At 48.0% G+C, this 14,826-nt stretch overlaps 1 protein-coding gene across 3 annotated transcripts in view; it reads left to right on the forward strand.

Annotated features, from left to right (window-relative positions):
• TASP1 (taspase 1) overlaps positions 1-14,826 on the forward strand; it is a 260,025-nt gene that overhangs the window by 110,489 nt on the left and 134,710 nt on the right. The gene's annotated exons all lie outside the window — the stretch shown is intronic.

A 14,826-nucleotide genomic window follows, 5' to 3' on the forward strand; every position in this document is an offset into this window, starting at 1 on the left:
AAAAAAACACAGATTAATAAAGTCAGCGGGAATAAAAAAAAGAACTTGCCACTTTTGACCTGGTGACACTTTAAGAGATGGCATATAATTTCAGTGTTATCCCTCCACTTACTGAGATGACCCTACCTCTTTAATAAAGTGATCATTCATAATGAAGCACAGAACACTCATAGTTTATATCGGGACACTTGTTTGTATGTTCCTCTAAAATCAGCAATGCTGAATTTCCTCCAAGTTGTATTACTCTTAGATATTGGAAAAGCTCTTTCCAGCTGCGCTGCAATTTATGTGTTGTGTAGGAACAAAGTAGATTTTCTTTTTCCATTTTGGGTTGAATTTGTGATAAACATAAATAGTCGGTTCTTTATTATTTTCGTTCCAATGCTTTTGGCAACAAACAAAATGATATTTTACAGAACCATCTGGCAATAAAAGTAATCTCTGCTACATAACTTTTTGGGGATTTTTGTGATCTCATAAATAATTTATGTAAACTTTTTCTCTGCACCACAAAGTTTAAAGTGATATAGGACATAGGAAGTTGAATAAAATGATACCTTGATATCTGGGATCCAATATCTTATTCCAGAGAAATCCGTGTGATTTCTTAATATGTAAAAGAGCTGTTCAGATCTATGGGCCGGACATTGATCTTCCAGAGAGCCTGCTTTCAGAGCTTATTTTAAATTAAAAGGGGTTTTACCAGTGTGAGACATGTAATGACTGACACTTTGGTCTCCTGATGTCACTGCAGTGCTGATTGTGATTATAACTGTCAGAGTACAGGAGAGTTGAGCTTTGTTTCATTAGAAACACATTTGCAGCTGAAGCTCTTCTATTAGGCCGCGAGCACATATTGAGTTTTTACGTTCGTATTTGTAAGCCAAAATCATAAATGGAATGGATAGAGGAAAAGTATAATAGAAACGAGTGCACCACTTCTGCGTTTTTCACCCACTCCTGATTAGTGCTGTAAGCTCTGCTGCAGAGCTATGTCTCATTGTAACAAATAGTTCATCATTAGTCAGTGGGGGTGGGACAGTGTAGCAAAGCTGACAGCAGTATGAAAGGAGAGGTGCAGCTGTAGATATTTGTAATGACACAAAGCTCTGTTGTCCTGTGCCTCCCCCCACACTGACTGCCTGTGAGATGAAAGCTAAAGAAGTGTTAGTTGTTGGTCTTTCCTGATGAAGAAGTCATTTTTACTTTGAAATGCGTAGAATAAACCACCATTTCACTTTATATCCTGTGATATACGTCTCATTAACTGGCGGCAAGCGCAGAAACCATCCACAAACCTTTCCTTCCATCCTTTGATGTCTTATGGTCAATTGCTGACCCATGGATTTGCTGCAGCTGTAATTCCATTTGACATGCTTTTTGAATTTGTCTAGAAGGGGAGTGTAATCTGATTTTACCGCCGGTCATATCTCTTGGATAAGACCCTATTTTTGCGCTGATCTCTCCTACAACACTGGTAATACCGTCTTGCATTTAAAATATTAAACAACATGTAAGTCAATACCTGGATAAGAATGAAGTGATCAAACAGAGTCAGCATGGGTTTGTAACTAATAAGTCATGTCAGACTAACTTAATTTCCTTCTATGACGGTATCACTGATTGGGTGGATCAAGGAAATGCTGTAGATATAGTATATCTTGACTTCAGCAAAGCATTTGACAAAGTCTCTCATACAATCCTTATTGAAAAAATGACTAAGTATGGAATGGACAAGGCAACTGTTAGGTGGATTCATAACTGGCTTAGTGATCGGACCCAAAGAATGGTCGTAAATGGCTGCACATCCAGTTGGAAGAATGTCTCAAGTGGGGTACCACAGGGCTCTGTCCTGGGCCCTGTATTGTTCAACATCTTTATCAACGATTTAGATGAAGGAATTGAGGGTAAACTGATTAAATTTGCTGATGACACAAAGCTAGGAGGGATAGCTAATACTAGAGAAGAGAGAGAGAGGATTCAAAAAGATTTAAATAAACTGGAGAAGTGGGCAGTAACTAACAGAATGGTTTTTAACAGGGAGAAATGCAAAGTACTACATCTGGGCAATAAAAATGAAAAAAGCATATATAGAATGGGAGGAATAGGGCTAAGTGACAGCACATGTGAAAAAGACTTGGGTATACTAATAGATCACAGACTGAATATGAGTCAACAGTGTGATGCAGCAGCAAAAAAGGCAAATGCAGTTCTAGGATGTATTAACAGAAGCATACAGTCTAGATCACGTGAAGTCATTATTTCCCTCTACTCCTCTTTGGTCAGACCTCATCTGGAATATTGTGTCCAGTTTTGGGCACCACATTTTAAAAAAGACATCAACAAACTGGAGCAAGTTCAGAAAAGAGCGACCAGAATGGTGACCGGTCTGCAAACCCTGTCTTATGAGGAAAGGTTGCAGGATTTGGGAATGTTTAGTTTGCAAAAGAGAAGACTGAGAGGAGACTTAATTGCTGTCTACAAATATCTAAAGGGCTGTCACATTGTAGAAGGCTCAACTTTATTCTCATTTGCACAAGGAAAGACTAGAAGCAATGGGATGAAACTGAATGGGAGGAGACACAGATTAGATATTAGAAAAAACTTTTTGACAGTTAGAGTGATCAATGAGTGGAACAGGCTGCCATGAGAAGTGGTGAGTTCTCCTTCAATGGAAGTCTTCAAACAGAGGCTGGACAGACATCTGACTGGGATGATTTAGCGAATCCTGCTTTGAGCAGGGGGTTGGACCAGATGGCCCAGGAGGTCCCTTCCAACTCTACGATTCTATGATTCTATGAATAAGCTTTGGAGGCAGGTTCTCTGGAAGATCTGTGTCCTGCCCATAGATCTTAACAACTCATTTAATTTCTCTTGAATAAGTGGGAATTAGCATATAAAATTTACAAGCTAATATCTCCACAATGGAGACAGGAAATATATATAAAAAATACATTTTATTCAGATTTTCAAACACTTCATCATGATGAGACCAGTTTAGCACCTAAAATGTGATGGAAGGTCCTCTTTAATGAATTTGACACATTTTATTCCTGTAGCCTTTTAATCAAGACTGGCTTATAAATTGCCAATCTTGATTAATTTTCCCCCATAATCTTTTAGTTGGGTGTCCCCTCCTCCTGTAGACCTTTTTACTTTCAACAAGTTATGAAAAAGTTTTATACTTTATTTTAATTGGCAACAGTAGTTTGTCTTTCTCCTCATATAAAATATAACATTGTGGTCTGTTGGAAACATGCACGGAGTCAATGATTGGAAGAAAAATGGGTATCACATGGGGATGTAGTATAGGTCAAGCTGCTCACTGTGTTCTTTCTCCATGATTGGCTTCTTGAGGGGATTTTAACATTTTATACAGTTAATATAAACATTTGCTTCCTATGTTTCGTCTTGATTTTAGTCTTGGGGAAATTAGAAATCGATTTTGCAAGTACTGTCTGTGTTAAACAGACTTGGGAAATGAATGCAGGAGCCGTAACGATTTTACTGCACCGTTTATTTCCATTCCTTAGGTTTTATTTGCTAGCATGTTGTGTAATTTTGTTTTACGGCATCTAGTTAAGTACAGCACAGAGCATATGATGCAACAGACGTTTTGGACAATTTAGTTGCAAGATGGAGTCGGAGATGTTAAGTTTAATAACAGTTTTGCTGCTGGAGGTGTCTACATCTCACTTTATAGGAATATAATTCTGCTCTGTCCAATATCAAACTGTTATGCCGTAAAAATGAAAATCTCAACTGTTAAAGGCTTCAAAGACAACCATGGATATTCTGCAGATTCTGAAACCAAGGATTAAAGGTTTATCTCAGGTTATTAAGAAAAGTAATGGTTGTAATTATTAGCACAATCATCCAGCATTAAATGGGTTATCTGGGACTTTGGTTATTGTCACGCCGTGGTCACTCGGGGGTCCCGCCGGGTGCACACTTGCACCTCTCGTACCTAGGTCCCCGTCTCTTTCATGTTATGTCTACGCTAGCGCGCTTTTCTCAGTTCGGTCTCCAGGTCAGTCCTCTCTATGGTACTGGAGGACTTGACCCGTAAGCTCTCGTGATCATGTGCTATATCAGGCTACCTCTTCCTAGGGGAGGTGCCTGATTATTGTTGTGCTTCCTGGCTTGGTCTGCCGTGTCCCTGCCTGGCTGTGCGCTGTATTCGGGTCCCCTCCCTTGCACTCTGTTGTGCCTCTTGGCACACGCTCTGAACCTGCACTCTGCCTTATACTCGGTTGTGCATCCTGGCACACGCTCTGACCCTGTGTTCTGTCTTGTACTTAGTTGTGCCTCCTGCCACACACTCTGATCCTGTGCTCTGTCTTATACTCAGTTGTGCCTCCTGGCACATGCTCTGATCCTGTACTCTGTCTCTTACTCAGTTGTGCCTCCTGGCACACGTTCCAATCCTGCACTCTGTCTCATGCTCAGTTGTGCCCTCTGGCACACACCCTGCTCCTGTACTCTGTTACACCTCCTGGCACACCTGCTGCCTGACTCAGTGCTCAGACGTGCTCCTTGCACGCATCCTGCTTCACTCACACCCGGACGTACAAAGTCTCTGTATACCACGTGATCCCGTGTCCATGCTTTACACGTTCCTGCAGACACACTCACCCACTCGTGTCTCCTGTGAGCCGGCTGCCTGTTGCCAGCAGTCGTGGTACCTCACCCCCTGGGGCTTGCCCCTGACACTCCCTGTATAGGGGTTGGTCGCCCTGGGAGGGTTGGTGCCATGTTCCAGAGGGTCCACTCCAGGAATCGTCACAGTTATTTTTTGCTATGGAGTTGTCAACTACTAGGACAACCCCTTCTTGATCAAAATGTTTGGGCCCCATAAAATAATAATGCCTATACACACCGCCGATGTCGGCACTCGCTCTCCCGGGGCTCCCATGCGGTTGATGTGACATCGGTGCCCAATCAGTGCTGGCATCACTGTTCCCGTCTTCGAACAAATCAAACATGAAGAGGAAGTCCGGGCTGCAGCTGATCTCGGACTTCCTCTTCATGCTCAATTCGACAGGAGGTGGAGACAGTGGTGCCGACGCTGACTGGGCGCAAGCGTCGTTTGTCAAAGAAACAGCATGGGTGCCCCGGGAAAGCGAGTGCTGACATCGCAGAAACAGCGCCAGCACATTAGGTTAGTATAAGCCTTATTATTTAATCGGGACCAATCATGGGGTATGACAAGAAGTTGTCCAAGGAGTGGACAACTTTTTAAAGAACTTACAGCCAGGTAGCTGCTAATTATCTGCCTGTTGTATCAGACGACATTGTCTGCCTGCACAGAGCGGTCATAGACAGCCCCTGCACCCGATTGTCCTTCCAGGTGTCTTTATGAGCTAGGGATAGAGTAAGGTTCAGTAGTAATAATGAGTAATATAGGACTTAGAACAGTGGTTTCATGTCACTGATCGCTGCATGCGCGGTGACATGTACCTCCCTTCCTCTACAAAGCTAGTAACTCTGTCACATATTCCCCCCTCTGCCTAAATCCTGGGGTTTTAGCACCATCAGACAGGGAATTCGTTAGAAGGCATGCGCATTACTATGTAACTTCCTGGCCTGTGTTCGACATGAAACGACAAGTCCTGAAGAGCTAAGAACCACCTAGTCACCCTGGCGTTCTAACCATTTTTACTTGATTACTCCACGTCCGACGATGTAGCCCAAGTACCTGGCCTCCTCCTTCCCGATGGCACATTTCTTCAGGTTTATTGTAAACTCCGCTTTCCTCAAGGCATCGAGGACCGCCTGTACATTTGGGAGATGTAAACTCCAGTCATGGCTGAAGCTGACAATGTCATCTAAGTAAGTGGTGGCTTACTTCCTATGTGACCAAGATTCGATCCATCGCCCTCTGGAAGGTAGCGGGGGCCCCCTGCAGACAGAATGGCATCCTGGTGTAATGGAAGCAGCCTTGCGATGTCGAGAAAGCCATCTTCTCTTTGGCACTCTGTGACATGGGAATCTGCTAGTATCCCTTTGTTAGGTCGAGGGTTGTGATATACCTCGCGGGCCCCAGTCATTCAATAAGTTCATCCACGTGGGGCATCGGATATGCGTCAACACTGGACACCTCATTGAGCTAGCGGTAGTCATCGCAAAACCGTAACTCGCCACTGGGCTTCGGTACGAGGATGATGGGACTGGACCAGCCACTTTTGATTCTTCTATTACCCTGAGGTCCAGCATCCTCTTCACCTTTTGTGAGATTGTCTGCCGGCGTACTTTGGGGATTCTGTAGGGTTTTAGGTTCACCCGTACCTGTGGGTCTGTTAGTATGTCGTGTTCACTGACCTGTGTGCGCCCTGGCAATTCCGAGAACAGATCATGGTTCTGCTGCAGCAGCTCTCGACATTGCTGCTTCTTGGCCGGAGTTAACGTCTCTGCAATCATGACCGCCTTGACGCGGTGTCCACCGCTAGTCCAGTGGCACGGATGCCCTAACAATGTGCGTAACTAAGCATCATTTCTCCTTCGTCTCATTGGGGGACACAGAGACTGTGGGTGTGTGCTACTGCCGTCTGGAGGCCGACACTAAGTATACAAAAAAACAAGTTAGCTCCTCCTCCGCCGCATACACCCTCGCCCCGATAGCGGGCGGAAACCAGTTTTTGCTTAGTGTCTGATGGAGGCACACGCAGTCTGGGTCTCTCCAGACTATATATATTTTTTTTTTTAAACATTTTCTTACGATGAAGAGGAGACAGGGGCGACGGACCCTATTGAAAGGGTCCGATCTCCCCCAAACATCAACGGGCGAGCACGCGCGAGTATCCCTCCGCGTATCCTTTCCCGCACCGAGGGACATCTCTGGGACTTTTCCCCAGACATCTATTTTTTCTTTTTTCTTTTAAAGAAGATATGACAGGGGCAGCGCATCCTATTGAAAGGATCCTATTTCCCCAAACCATCAACGGGCGACCACGTGCGAATGTCCCTCCACGTTCTCTCTCCCGCGACGTGGGACAATAGGCCAGACTTAGCCCTGTCCACCCCTAGGTAGCGAAACCATGGGCTTGCACAGAGGCACAAAACTAGTCTGTGCGGCCCCACGGCTACACCAACGCCAGGTGGCGGTACTGCGTGGTGGCGGACGGTCCCTCTCCTCGCCCAGCCAAGGCGGACGGAGCTAGGGTGCCTGCACCGTCCGAGGATATGGGTTACCTCAGGGTAAGCAGGGCTCCTGGGCAGCGGGAGGTTTCCAGGCCAGGGCTGCAGCGTACTTTCCAGGGGCTGGAGCGGCTCCCCTCTCCTGCCTGCAGGCAGAGCAGGAGGGCTTCCTCAGCGCGGCAGGCGGCGTGTTCCCCTTCTCCCTTGCCACGACCCTCTGCAGTGGCCGGGCTGGGGAAGGAGCGCGCGTGTCTGAGTAGGCGCCGTTTAGAGCGCCAGTTCCGGGGCGAGGTAAGCCGCGGGGAAGAGGGCTCAAATTTAGCCCGCGGCTTCGGCCTAGGCCGCGGGGAAGGCCTGCCCCCCGGTGCGGCGGGCGGGCAGGGTCGAAATTTAGCCCGTGGCGTCGGCCTAGGACGCAGGGGAAGGCCCGCCCCCCAGCGTGACGTCAGATCCGGCGCCCACCCCTCGACGCGACGTCAGATCCAGCGCCGCCCCCGGATACTGGGCGGGTGCTGGATAAAATGGAGGCCCCGGCGTCAGAATGGGTTAGGCCGCGGTCAGGAAGCAACGCAGCCTAGGGAGACCAGTAGCTGGGAGCGAGCAGGAGCACGGGGAGACAGCAGGAGCTTGGCCACACTAGGCCAGGTTGTCCTCCTTCTCCTCATACCCCTGGATGCCATAAGAAAAAAAAAAAAATAGAAAAAGTTTTTTTTTCTGGCCGTTTGTTCCGCAGTATGTCTGGAAAAGGGAAGAAACACACCTTCCTTTATACCGCATGCGTTTCCTGTGGGGCTGTGTTCACGCGAGCGCAGACTATTAAGGTATGTGAGGCCTGTAGTTCTGAACGCGCCCAGGAGCCCTCCCCGCCAACGGAGCCCAGAGGGTCGGAGCCCCCGGAATGGGCGTTATCACTGTCTCGGTCTATGGCTTCACTTACGTAGGCGATCGAGACCCTTCAGGCCCCGGATAGGGGTAGAGACAACGGCTCTCCGGTTTGGGAAGGTTCATCCACCTCACATGAGCCGCCGGCCTGCAGGGGCCGTACCCTTTCTAAGGAGACGTACAGGGAAAGAACCCATATGGCGTCTCCGGGCCCCTCTGGTGCTTCGGCATCTGTGAGTGCGGCGTCTCGCTCTCCATCACCATTGTCTGAGAGCGAGCAGAGTTCGGATGAGGACAGGCAGGAAGCCTTGGATCTGGATATTCCTGGGAGTCGGGAGACAGTAGACAGTCTCATTGAGGCCGTCAATCAGACTCTTGGTATTGAGGAGGACGTCTCCCTGACCGCAGGGCATAAAATATCTTTTAAAAAGGCCAGGCGCCCACATAGGGTGTTTAGCACTCATTCAGAATTCGTGGACACGGTGCAGCGGCACAGGGAACGCCCAGACAAGCGTTTTTCAGGGCAGAAAACGCTAGAGACAAGGTACCCGTTTGCACCAGAGTTCTGTAAAGAGTGGGCAGAATCTCCGATTGTGGATCCCCCAGTGTCACGCCTGGCTTTAAGATCATTGTTGTCGGTGCCTAGTGGTTCTTCCATTAAGGACCCCACGGATCGGCTCATAGAGGGTCTAGCCCGCTCGGTGTATGAGGCATCGGGGTCAGCGCTTTTGCCTTCGTTCGCAGCAACATGGGTGGCCAAGGCCATGATGTCGTGGTCGGAGTCTTTGAACAAAGTCCTGCAGGACAGAGACTTGCCGGTAGAGGTGTCTGAGATAGCAAATCAGATCTCGATGGCAGGAGACTATCTAATTAATGCATCCTTGGATGCGGCTAATTGCGCGGCGCTAGCCGCAGCAAACGCTATCGCCATTAGGAGAGCCTTGTGGCTAAGGCTATGGCGGGCCGATTCGATTTCTAAAAAGTCGTTAACATCTCTGCCTTATCAGGGTAATCGGCTTTTTGGAGAGAAGCTAGACAAGCTTATTTCAGATGCCACAGGGGGAAAGAGTAGCTTTCTCCCACAGCAGAAGAGCAGACCGCCCTTTCGTCAGCCACAGGCGCGCTTTCGAGCATTTCGCGCCCCAGGATGGGCATCAGCAGCCGGTTCTACTGCCCCGGCTCGTCACAACCAAGACAGAGAGCACCAGGTCACGTATAGAGCCAACCCGCTGGGGAGGATGCTGGGCCGTCCACCCAGGTCAAGGGGAGCTAGGTCCTAAAGGCCCTCTACAAAATGACTTGAGGCATCAGGTACCCGAGGACAGCAGAGTAGGCGGTCGTCTGCTCAGGTTCCGCCACGTCTGGGTCAAGGTGGCACACGACGCATGGGTGGCGGAATTGGTGTCATTCGGGTACAAAATAGAGTTTATCGGACACCCTTCAAGGAGATTTTTTCAATCCAGTCTTCACAAATTGCAATCCCGGGCAGAGGCATTGCTAGGGGCCATCAGGATTCTTCGGTACAACAGGGTCGTTATCCCGGTACCAGAGGGCGAAGAGGCCCAGGGATTTTATTCCAACCTGTTCGCAGTCCCCAAGAAGGACGGAACAGTAAGACCGGTTTTGGACCTAAAGCTCCTAAACAGGTTCATCAAGGTCAGGCACTTTTGGATGGAATCCCTCCGGTCAGTGATATCGGCCATGGAGCAGGGAGAGTATTTGGCCTCAATCGATGTTCAGGATGCCTACCTGCACATCCCTATTTTTCCTCCGCATCAGAAGTTCCTTCGTTTTGCGATAAATGGCCGGCATTTCCAGTTTGTGGCTCTGCCGTTCGGGTTGGCCACGGCACCCAGGGTTTTCACGAAGATGATGGCGGTCGTTATGGCCATTCTTCATTCTCGGGGCATAGTAGTGCTGCCATACTTGGACGACCTGTTAGTGAAAGGACCGTCTTTTCAGGCATGCGAGGAGAATGTCGGCATCACGCTGGATACCCTATCCCGCCTGGGATGGTTAGTCAATGGGAAGAAGTCATGTCTTACCCCGGCTCAGAGGATTCCATTCCTAGGGATGATCTTCGACACTTCCAAAGGGTTGGTAATTCTCCCTCAAAACAAGGCCCAGGCGCTCCGGCGGGGGGTTCGGAGTCTTCAGTGGCCAGGCCCTCACACGATTCGATTTGGGATGAGGGTGCTAGGGAGGATGGTAGCAGCAATAGAAACAATCCCGTTTTCGCAGTTTCATCTTCGCCCCCTGCAGCATGCTCTTTTAGCAGCATGGGACAGGAGTCCTTTCTTCCTGGATCATCAGTGCAGGTTGTCCCTTCAGGTCCGGCGGGCACTGCAATGGTGGACGCGCGACTCCTCTCTCCTTCAGGGGAAACCCTTTCCTCCAGATCAATGGCTGGTGGTTACAACCGACGCGAGTCTTATCGGTTGGGGAGCAGTGTTTCGTCGTCACATAGCACAGGGGCAGTGGTCTCCCCAGGAGGCCCTTCTGCCGATCAACTTGTTGGAGATTCGAGCAGTGCGGTTGGCGTTGCAGCATTTTCAGCACTGGCTAGTGGGTCGCCCAGTCCGGGTCCAGTCAGACAACGCCACGGCAGTGGCGTATGTGAATCACCAGGGAGGCACGCGCAGCAGGGCAGCCATGCGCGAAATAGAACACGTACTCCGTTGGGCCGAGAGGCACCACTCAGTAATTTCAGCGGTCCATATACCAGGCGTGAAAAATTGGGCAGCAGATTTCCTGAGTCGGCAGGGGGTCGTGGCCGGAGAATGGTCCCTGCACCCCGAGGTTTTCCAGCAGATTTGCCAACGGTGGGGAACTCCGGACGTGGATCTGATGGCTTCCAGAGAGAACGCCAAGGTAGACAGGTTTGTTGCCCGGTCTCAGGACTCGGGAGCGATTGCAGCGGATGCGTTGGTTCTTCCATGGAGCCAGTTTCGGCTCCCGTACCTGTTTCCCCCTCTGCCTCTTCTCCCGAGGGTAATCAGGAAGATCAAGAGGGAGAGGGTTCCGGCAATTCTGCTGGCCCCAGACTGGCCCCGTCGTGCCTGGTACGCGGATCTGGTACAGCTCCTCGCAGACGTGCCATGGCGTCTACCGGAACAGCCAGACTTAATGTCCCAGGGGCCGATCTACCACCCGAACTTAGGGGCCCTGTGTTTGACGGCATGGCCGTTGAATCCTGGGTCCTGACCCAGGCGGGGTTTGGGCGTGAGGTGGTAGCCACGATGATTAACGCCAGGAAGCCGGCCTCGGCGAGGATCTATCATGGTACTTGGAAGGTTTTCTTTCTCTGGTGTCGAGAGCACGGGGTTGCGCCTTTTGTCCTTCTCGGTTCCCAACATTCTGGCCTTTCTGCAGTCAGGCCTGGACGCAGGGTTGGCTCCGAGTTCCCTGAGGAGACAGATCTCGGCTTTGTCTGTTCTGTTCCAGCGAAAGATCGCTAGCATTATGCAGGTCAAAACTTTCATTCATGGAGTCTCGCATCTAGTGCCCCCCTTTAGAGCTCCCTTAGACTCCTGGGACCTTAATCTGGTGCTGGGGGCCCTGCAGGAAGCTCCTTTTGAGCCATTGCAGGAGGTCGGATTGCCATACCTTACCAGGAAGGTCGTGTTTTTGGTAGCGATAACCTCTATTAGGCTGGTCTCGGAGCTGGCAGCCCTATCCTGTAGAGCACCGTTTTTGACCTTTTTTAAGGATAAGGTAGTCTTGAGACCACCTCCGCCGTTCCTGCCGAAGGTGGTGTCCTCGTTCCATATTAATGAGGACATCGTTTTGCCTTCATTTTGTCTAGCTCCAGTACACAGAGTTGAGAAAGCGCTCCACACACTGGACCTGGTGAGGGCCATCAGGAGGTGTGTGTCGAGGACAACGCCTTTTCGCCAGACAGATTCGTTGTTTGTGTTCCCTGAAGGGCGCAGGAAGGGGCTCACAGCCTCACGGTCGACCATAGCCAGATGGATTCGCCTTACTATTCAAGAGGCTTACCGTATTAGAGGCACGCCGGTTCCACCTGGGATAAGGGCGCACTCGACTCGGGCAGTGGGCGCCTCTTGGGTGCTTCGGCATCAGGCTTCGGCAGAGCAGGTATGCAAGGCGGCAACGTGGTCAAGCCTGCACACGTTCTCTAAACATTACAACGTACATACGCAGGCTTCGTCGGATGCGAGCCTGGGTAGGAAGATTCTCCAGGCAGCAGTGGCACACCTTTGAACAGGTAGGCATGCGGTGTAGATTGATGAGTTGCTCCCACCCAGAGACTGCTTTGGGACGTCCCACAGTCTGTGTCCCCCAATGAGACGAAGGAGAAACAGGGATTTTTGTGAGTACTCACCGTAAAATCCTTTTCTCCGAGACGCTCATTGGGGGACACAGCACCCACCCTGATAGCCAGTTGGCTTTTGTTTATTTTTGATGGGTATAAACCCTTATTTTGTAGGGTGGTCCTTTTTTTTTTTTCAGACATATAATTTTCTGTGGTAGAGCTAAATTGCTGTCAGCTTTTCCGACGGCTTTGGCACTAAACTGGTTTCCGCCCGCGATCGGGGCGAGGGTGTATGCGGCGGAGGAGGAGCTAACTTGTTTTTTTGTATACAGTCTCTGTGTCCCCCAATGAGCGTCTCGGAGAAAAGGATTTTACGGTGAGTACTCACAAAAATCCCTGTATCCGCACCATAGGCTTAAATACGGACTACCGTAATACCCAAAAGTTTTACCAAGTACCTTATTAGATGTATCTATACACTCTGCATGTTAAGTACAGCACTTAACTGAAGAAGGTTGCATCAGACCGAAACGTTTTCTTGTGCTACAATAAATTTCCCACGTCATTAAGTTGAGTGCTAGGTGTTATGCTTATTAGTACTTGAAAAACAGACATTAGAATGAGGCCTTACGATGTAGAGATCCTTAATGTGCAGTGTGGATAAAAAGTAGCTTCATGATTGAAATGTCAAAAATACTGTTTCTTACCCCCATTGGAACAAAACTTGATTTTGTAGCAAACTGCTTGAAATGAGTATATTTTGGTTTCAAAGTATTTTATTAAGAAAACTCTTGAAATATTGCGCCAAATTCCCCTTGCTCGGGGCAGAGTAAATATTATCCAGTTCTTTGAGCATAAAATGTAATTACATAATTTATTTAAAAAACCTGAGCTGCTTTTGGAGGTACAACTAGGAAGAAAGTCAAAAGAACAAAAAATAATGACGCACAGTAAATAACAAAAACAGAAGCGATTGGACCACACGGAATGTGGAGTGGAATTAAAAAAACAATACCTCGGAGTGAAGGCCACTCTTTATTGATTGCAAGGACATTTTTTGATTTTTAAAAGGAAGTTAATATGAACGAACTAAGAAATGGAATCTGTCAGCCCGGAATGGCAGTTTAAAGGGAATCTGTCACCCCTTTTTTTGAGATATCATATAATGATATCATTCAATTGTGTGTCACATAAATACCTTTTTTATATCGGTTCAGATGTATGTAAACTGCCACGGTCCGGTCCGATGGGCTGGGCTTATTCAACTCCCCCCCCCTCCTTGTCTTGCTCTACACAAGAAGAAATGCGTCGAGCAAGACAGGGAGGGGGGAGCAGTTGAATAAGCCCCGCCCAGCGGACCGGAGAGCAGCAGTTTACATACATCTGAACCGATATAAAAAAGGTATTTATGCATGAAAGGTGCAAGGTCAGGGGGAAGCAAAGTACTAAGAGAATCCTTATGTGACACACAACTGAATGATATCATTATATGATATCTCAAAAAAGGGGTGACAGATTCCCTTTAAACCAAGTACAGGCGTTCAGTGCTCTAAAGTTTTAACTGCATCTTCCCACCTACTTGTTTTCAATTTATCGTCAAATTCTACTATCTAACTACAGCTCTGGCAAAAATTAAGAGACCACTGCAAAATTTTCAGTTTGTCAGATTTTTCTCTTTATAGGTATACTAGCTGAAGAGCCCGGCGTTGCCTGGGCATAGTAACCAACTGTGGTTAGTTATAACAAATTATAATGATTATATTGCACATAAAAACATTTCACATCATATATTCAACACTACAGATTTGCAACACAAATAAACTAAACGATTACCCAAGTATTGATAGTATTTTATTTTCAACTCATTCAAGATCCTTTTGATGAACAACATGTTTGGTTTTTCCTTTCGGTGCAAAGATGAACAGATTTTTGGCAGTTCCAACTCTTGAACAGATCGCGTAAAGTTGACCATGAGAAAAGCATGGAGATTGCAAATTGATCCCTACTACGTAAATCGATCCCTACTACTTTCAACGACTGTCCCTGAGCATTGTTAATGGACATTGCAAATAGTAGTTGAACTGGAAACTGGAGGTGTTTAAAATCAAAAAACAAATCAGATGGAATGAGTGGAATTCTTGGAATGAAAATGTCCTCTCCTTTGGCTCATTCTGTTTCTGAGCTGTGTATCTAACCCTATCCTGTGTGATAATGTCTGCTGAGCTGTGTATCTAATCTTATCCTGTGTGATACCGTCTGCTGAGCCGTGTATCTAACCCTATCCTGTGTGATACTGACTGCTGAGCCGTGTATCTATTCTTATCCTGTGTGATACTGACTGCTGAGCCGTGTATCTATTCCTATCCTGTGTGCTGAGCTGTGTAAAAATAGGCTGAACTAGATGGACATAAGGTCTTCCTTCAGCCTTCAAAACTATGTTACTATGTATCTAATCCTATCCTGTGTGATACTGTCTGCTGAGCCGTGTATCTATTTCTGTCCTGTGTGATGCTGACTGCTGAGCTGTGTAT

This window comes from Dendrobates tinctorius, unplaced genomic scaffold, assembly GCF_039654945.1.
Source record: "Dendrobates tinctorius isolate UK_male_01 unplaced genomic scaffold, ASM3965494v1 ptg000203l, whole genome shotgun sequence".
Lineage (NCBI taxonomy): Eukaryota > Metazoa > Chordata > Amphibia > Anura > Dendrobatidae > Dendrobates > Dendrobates tinctorius.